General features: G+C 42.2%; 1 pseudogene; it reads right to left on the minus strand.

Annotated features, from left to right (window-relative positions):
- LOC102474757 (60S ribosomal protein L12 pseudogene) overlaps positions 1–3,409 on the minus strand; it is an 89,044-nt pseudogene extending 85,635 nt beyond the window's left edge.
- Between the last annotated feature and the right edge of the window lie 3,827 nt (positions 3,410–7,236).

Below are 7,236 nucleotides of genomic sequence, written 5' to 3' on the forward strand. Positions count from 1 at the left end.
GGAGTCCAGTGCCCTTAACCACCATGCCATCTGCCGGCCCCAACACACCTGTGTTTTTCAAGCTATCAAGTCTGGTACTCTAACTATGGAGCGAGGCAAATGAGAAACAGCACCTTAACCACCATGCCACCTGCTGGCCCTAAACCTTCTAAAAAAAAATGTTCTGCTAATTATAGATGGAAAAAAAAGAAAAAGTTAGTGACGAAGTAAGTATATAAAAAATATACCAATGTTTAGACTGAAGTGGCTGAAGAAAGTCTTGGAAGTCAGGTGGCATAGATAGGTATTTATAAGTTGTTCATATTACACTTTTTAATTTAAAAATAGATGGATTTGGGTCAGCAGGTGGCATGATGTTTAAGACGCTGGACTCTCACATGGGTGACCACAATTCAAGTTCCTGACTTGGCAGTTTGCTTTCTCACTTTCTCTTTCTCTCTCTGGTGAGCACACTTGTCCTATAACAAATTAAAATAATACTAATAATAAATAAAATAAAAACAAATCATTCTTTAAAAAAATAGATGGATTTTTATTTTCCATTTTTTCCTCTACTTCCAATCTGTTGCCTGCAATGTATCTCCATTTCCAATCTTGGCATACTTGGAATTATTGTTCATGTTTCAGTTTCTCTCCAGTTTTCACTGGCCTATATTTACCCCAGATAGTTTCATTTATCATATGCAATTGCCTACAACTCTAAGTATTTGAGACTATTTTTGAATACCAGTGTGCTCAACCCCCACCTTTTCAAATGAATGAGTATATAGCATACATAAAGCGACGATCACACCATGCAGCACTTAGTAAGCCCTCAGCATATGGTCGTATTTCTCCATTCCCCTTGGAGGACAATTGGACCTGCGGTTCTCACTGTTTAAGCTCAATATGCTAAATCAAATTCAGAAACAAGTTGCCTGTCATTGCCCTTCATAAAATATTACCATCCTATCGGACAAATGGCTCAGAGGACATCTGGCTATGAGTTATGATGCTCTAGCAAGGCAATGGCTATTTGAAGAATGGCTAAAGGCATTCAAGAACAGCGGGTAAGCAGAAACCATCATGGGTCAAGAGAATGCCGCAGAGGAAGAGGCACATATCTTTTCTTTAGAGGTTTTTGCCTTAGGGTGCATGCACTCACTCAGAGAGAGACAGTGACAGAGACAGTGAGAGGAAAAGTGAGAAGTCATCCCCCCCCACACACCCGGGGAGCATGGCCATGCTGCAATCCCAACTCCTCCATTCTCCTCCTGGGATCTTGGGCATGCACACACATGTGCCTGATGTGAGTTTTAAGCCACTGGGTCTGGGACTTGAACTATCGTCTGGTTGAGTGTGGAGGAGTCCAATGACATAACTGCTATGCCATCTGCTGGTCCCTGGGTATATATCATTTCAGATCTTTTCTTTTCTTTTCTTTTCTTTTCTTTTCTTTTCTTTTGCTTTTGGTCTACTGTAAAAGCCGATTTCAATATTTCTTTATTTATATTGCCATAGGGTGCGTGCCCCTGCCAAAGAGAGAAAGAGAGAAGGAAAGTAAGAAATCACCCCCCGGGGGAGGGGGAATGATCATACCATAATCTCTTCTCCTCCATTCTCCTTCAGAAATACTTTGTTGAGTTGAATGCAAGATTTTACAACTTGACTTGTTTGTTAGTTGAACAATTAATCTGGAGAGCTCTTCTGAATCACCGCTTTGGAAAAAAATAGAAGACACAAATTTAGGACCAGCAAGTGGTGTAGTGGTTAAGACACTAAATCCCACATGATCAACTCTGATTTGAATCCTGGACCCAGCAACTTGAGAAATGCTTTAAGTGTGTGCCCAAAATCCCAATAGGAGAATAGAGAAGAAGGACTGTGGTGTGGCTATCCCTCTTGGGGAGGGGGTATGTGTGTGATATCTCACTTTGCCTCTCTCTGTCTCTCTCCTGCGAGTGCATGTACCCTATGGCAAACAAACAAACAAACAAACAAAAAACAAAACCAAAAAACCAACCTAAAAAAATAAAAAAATAAAAAGACAGATTTATTTTAGTGAATTACCTTATAATATGTTGTAGGCACTGGGTGATACCTTAAGGATTGCTGATTCCTGTGGTGTAAATTCTCCCATTATGGCTGATTTCCAGCTAGCAACACAAGGTTGGGAGAGGCTGCACACAGTATGGGCTTACCTCCTATGCACACTGACAAGCTTTTTCTTTTCAGGGCTCATGGGCTCAGCAGGGTGCAGCTTCCATCAATTGTGACTAAGGTGGATGCAATTTGGGCATTTGGGTGGGCTAGTCTAATGTGGTGACATTAAGCCATCCTACCAGAAGTTTGGATGAGCATTTGCAAGTTCTCAATCCTTCCTGCCACAAAAGATTATTTTGGTGGTGTTTAATTCTGCTTCTGTTACCTAGACACAGCAGATCCAGGGCCTTGGGTCTCAGAATTAGCAGCTGAGAAATGCTTCCTACACCCTGTACTCAAATAGCTTGTTAAAATGCAAGGAAAAAAATTTAGTTAAATCAAGGTTTTGATATCACATGGGAAGTCAATGGTAACTTTCCTGAACTTGGTTAAATATACTTTTTTTTTTTTCTGAAAGTTTTTTGCCTTGGGAATCGTGAGTTCACTGGAGAAAAAGAGAGACAGAGACAGTGAGAGGGAAAGTGAGAAATCACCCCTCAGAGGAGATGGCCATGCCACAACCCCTTCTCCTCCATTCTCCTTCCGGGATCTTGGGCACACGTGCACATGAGCCTGGCGTGATTTTGAAGTCACTGGGTCCAAGACTTGAACCGTGGTCGGTCATGTGGGAATCCAGTGACATGATCACTACTCCATTTGCTGGTCCCTATACTTACTTTTTACATATTTTATTTCTTTTGTTATGTTGCCATAGGGCACTTGTGCTTGCCAGAGAAAGACTGGGCTGTCCCCAGGATCTCTTTGATGGGTCCAGAGAGTTCTCTGGCCAGAGACTGATGCCTCATCTGTTGGGCAATGCTGACAATCTCGTCAAAAGTGATGTTTCCACTATGTTTAATATTCTTCTGCTTCTTTCTGTCTCTTGCTGGTTCCTTGAGGGCTTTGATGATGAGCGCAGAGGCAGAAAGTGCCACTTCGATCTAGGCCTGTCTATTCTGAATGGTCAGCTTCACGGTAATACTCAGGCCCTTCCAGTCACTGGTTGCCTTGGCGATGTCATCACCAACTCTTTTTGGAGACAGACCCAGGGGGCTGATCTTGGGGGCCAGGGCAGACGTGGCACCAACTTCGCCACTGGAGCACCTCAGGTACATGACTTTGAGCTCATTGGGGTCGAACTTGGGCGGCATGGTGGAGGCGGCTGGTGTCGGATAAACCTAGATTCAGGACGACCGAAGAAAGTTGCACCGAAGCCTCCTCCGAGCCGAAAGCCAAAAGGTGAATTTGTATTTCTAAGCAATGATTTTATATATTAATCACTGGAAATGGCTGTTGCTATCTATGATGTGTCTTCTGCATTATATTTGAGTTTTCCTTTTTTTTTTTTGAGATATTTTTGCTATAGGGCGCGTGCGCTCGCCAGAGAGAGACATAGAGACAGAAAGCGAGAAATCACCCCCCGGGGGGATGGTCACGCCGCAATCCCTTCTCCTCCATTCTCCTCTCGGGACCTTGGGCACGCACACACACGCGCCCGGCCTGAGTTTTAAGCCACCAGGTCCAGGACACGAACCGAGGTCGGCTACGTGGGAGTCCAGCGACACAGCCATTACGCTAACTGCTGGTTCCCCCTTTTTTATTTTTAAAGAAAAGATTTTTGTTTTACCATAGGATATATACTTGAAGGAGACAGAGATAGCGACAGTGAGAGGGAAAGTGAGAAATCACCCTTCAGGGAGAGGGCCATGCTGCGATCTCTTCTTCTCTACTTCCCTTGTGGGACTTTAGGCACCTGTGCACATGCGCCACGTCCGGGACTCAAACTGGAGTCGACCATGTGATAGTCCATCTCCTTAATCACAGTGCCACCTGCTGGCCCATGGGGCTTGATCTTTCATGGAACTTCTTTTGTTGACTATAATTTCTAATTTTTCTTTTTCTTTTTTTTTGTATGGAGAAAAGAAACATATGCACTTTCTAACTTTCTACTACGTTTCGGTGAACTGTGGGCCGCTGATCATATTGTTTAATGGAATCACTTTGGCTTTTTCCTGTTTTTCCAAGCATACTTTGATCCCTTTCTCTTAGCATCAGTTTCTGGCTTGTTACACAGCTTCGATGCCAGAGGTTCATTTTTATTTGATCTACGTTAGTTCTTCTGATTTTTGGATTCAGTGTTTTCTTTCACTGTATGTGCTTATGTGTGTGTGTATGTGTGCGTGTGTATGTTCATTTTCATGGAGTCTTCTAAAATATTTTTTAAAAAGTTTCTTGTTTTCTACATGTCTGAAAACATCTTCACTTTCCTTATTCCTCATGGCTCGTTTGGATGGTTACAGAATTCAAAATTTAAAATAATTTCCTTTCATAAATCCTGAAGAGGCAGCTCTGTCATTTTCTGGCAGTTAGTTTATTTTTATTTTATTTTATTTTTTTACTTCGTATTTGCCAGAGGACATATGTGCTCGTGAGAGAGAGATAGGAGTTACAGAGAGGAAAGGAGGTTGCTTTCCTTCTTCTGTAATTCCTCCTTCTTTATTTCTCCATCCTCTTGGGATTTGGAACACTTAGACACACTTACCTGAAGAGATTTTTAAGCCAACAGGGCCAGGATTTGAACCACATAGTAAATCATGTGGGATCCAGCTCCCTTAATCATGGGGCTAGCCACTATTTTTTAATTTATAAAAAGTTTATTATCTTTTCCATGAGAGAGAGAGAGACAGAGAAACAATTACCCCAATAAGATTTTTTTTTTTGGGGAGAGGTTTTTTGCTATAGGGTGCATGCACTCACCAGACAGACAGAGAGAGATAGAGAGACAGAAAGCAAGAAATCACCCCCCAGGGGCGATGGCCACACCACAATTCCTTCTCCTCCATTCTCCTCTCAGGATCTTGGGCATGCACACACACGCGCCCTATGTGAGTGCAAGTCACCAGGTCCGGGACTCAAACCATGGTCGACTACATGGGAGTCCAGCAACATAGCCATTACGCTAACTGCTGGTCCCCCCCAATAAGATCTTCATGCCACGATCCTTCCCTGGCCTCAGCCAGCTAGGATTAGAGGCACTTGTGTGCATGCCCTGTGTGTATAGGGAGATCTTGGGACATAAACCTGGGACCTTCCAACTTGTCTTCAGAATCATAGAGTGTGGTATTACTGCTCTGTCACTGTGGCTGGCCAGCAGTTCATTTTTTTGATCATGTCTGATACCAATTTGATTCTTGCTTTTTTATTTTTTATGTTTTTGCTATAGGATATGTGCACTTGCCAGAGAGATAGACAGAGACAAAGAGAGGAAAAGCGAGAAATCCCACCCCTAGGGGGAGAGCCATGCCACAATCACACAATCCCTTCTTCTTCACTCTCCTTTTAGGATGTTGGGTATGCATGCACATGCACCCAGTGTGATTTTCAAGCCACCAGGTCTGGGACTTGAACTGTGGTTGGCCATGTGGGAATCCAGTGCCTTAACCACCATGCAACCTGCTGGCCCCACTCCATCCTCATTTTTAAATGAGGTGGCTATTGAACTTCATGGATTGGTCTTTGTTGCCTATTTTCACTCTCACATTTTCCTTTTCTTTATCACTTAGAGCTTTCTTTTTTCTTTTTTTTTTTTTTTTTACTTAGAGCATTCTTATAGTGATTTCTTTGAGTTTATATTCCAGTCCTTCCCTTGTTTTGTTAAATTTAGCCATATTTAAAATTTCCATAAATCCACTTGATTCCTGAATTTTGTTGCTTTTGGTTTATGGATTCAATCAATGGAGCTTTTACTAGGAAAAAGACAACTCTCTTTTGCTTTCTTACATCTTCCCCTTGGGGTAAAGGTTACATTTGTTCACGTTGGGTTTTTCTTTCATGCCATGTTTGACTGAAATACCTACTGATATTTGGCTATCTATTCATAATTTTAAGTAAAAAAATATGTTGATGAGTGTCATTGGCTAGCTTGGCTTTCCTGTGATGGTGAGCATTTCTATTTCTACACACATCTCTGTCTTAGTCTGTACTACTCTAACAAAATATCTTAGACTGGGTAATTTATAAAGAACAAACATTATTGGTCATGGTTCTGGAGGCTGGGAAGTCCAAAATCAAGATGTCAGCTGATTTGGTGTCTGGCGAGTACCTCTTCATCATAGAGGGTGCCTTCTGGCTTCATCCTCACATGGTGAAGGCTTGAATAGGCTCCCCAAGCTACTTTTTATAGCACAGAACCCTCATAACCTAATCACTCCAAAAGGTCCTACCTCTTAATACTATCACATTGAGATTAGGTTTCAACACATGACTATTGGGAGAACACAGATATTCAGATCACTTTAACAGGCACATGTGACAAAAGACTGGCTTCTCTTTGGGGCTTGGAAGTCTTGGAAGTGGGCTGACACCCCCACTTTCACGCAGCCTCCAAGCTGCACTGTGAGGAGGCTGGCAATGGACATACATTTCCCTCCTAGGAATCCTCACTCGCTTCTGACCACTCATTCATTTGCTATTAGGATACAGTCTCCTGGTTTTATGCTGAGGGTATCAAGCCCTGATTCCAGTGGCCTAAAGTCAAGAAGGAAAGTCTAAGTGTTTGAAAGAGGGCACTGATATATCCCCTCCCTAGGTCTTCTCTCTCTTATTTTCTGAGTTTTTCTATCTCAGGAAAATGGTGCTAGCCATTCTTTAGCCTTATCTTCTGCTTATGATGACAATGGCGTTGTTCGCTAGAAAAGTTTTATTGCTATAGAATTTAACCACTTTAATTTCTATCCTGCAGGATATTTACAGTTTAAGTTATTTACGTTATCTTGATGGCCTTACCATTGCATTCTTATTTCTTTTTCTAACTTTTTTTTTTTTTTTTTGCATTGGAGAGAGACAGAGAGAGAGGGAAAGTGAGAAATCACCCCCCACCACCACCCAGGGAGGATGGCCATGGCATAATCCCTTCTTCTCCAATCTCTTCTAGGGATTTTGGGTATGCACACACATGTGCTTAGCATGTTTTTGAAGTCATTGAGTCTGGGACTGGAGCCACAGATTTGGCCATATGTGATTTAGTGCTTTTTGAAAAAAAATTCATTTATTTCT

Source organism: Tupaia chinensis, unplaced genomic scaffold (genome assembly GCF_000334495.1).
Source record: "Tupaia chinensis unplaced genomic scaffold, TupChi_1.0 Scaffold138490_1, whole genome shotgun sequence".
NCBI classification, from domain to species: Eukaryota; Metazoa; Chordata; class Mammalia; order Scandentia; family Tupaiidae; genus Tupaia; species Tupaia belangeri.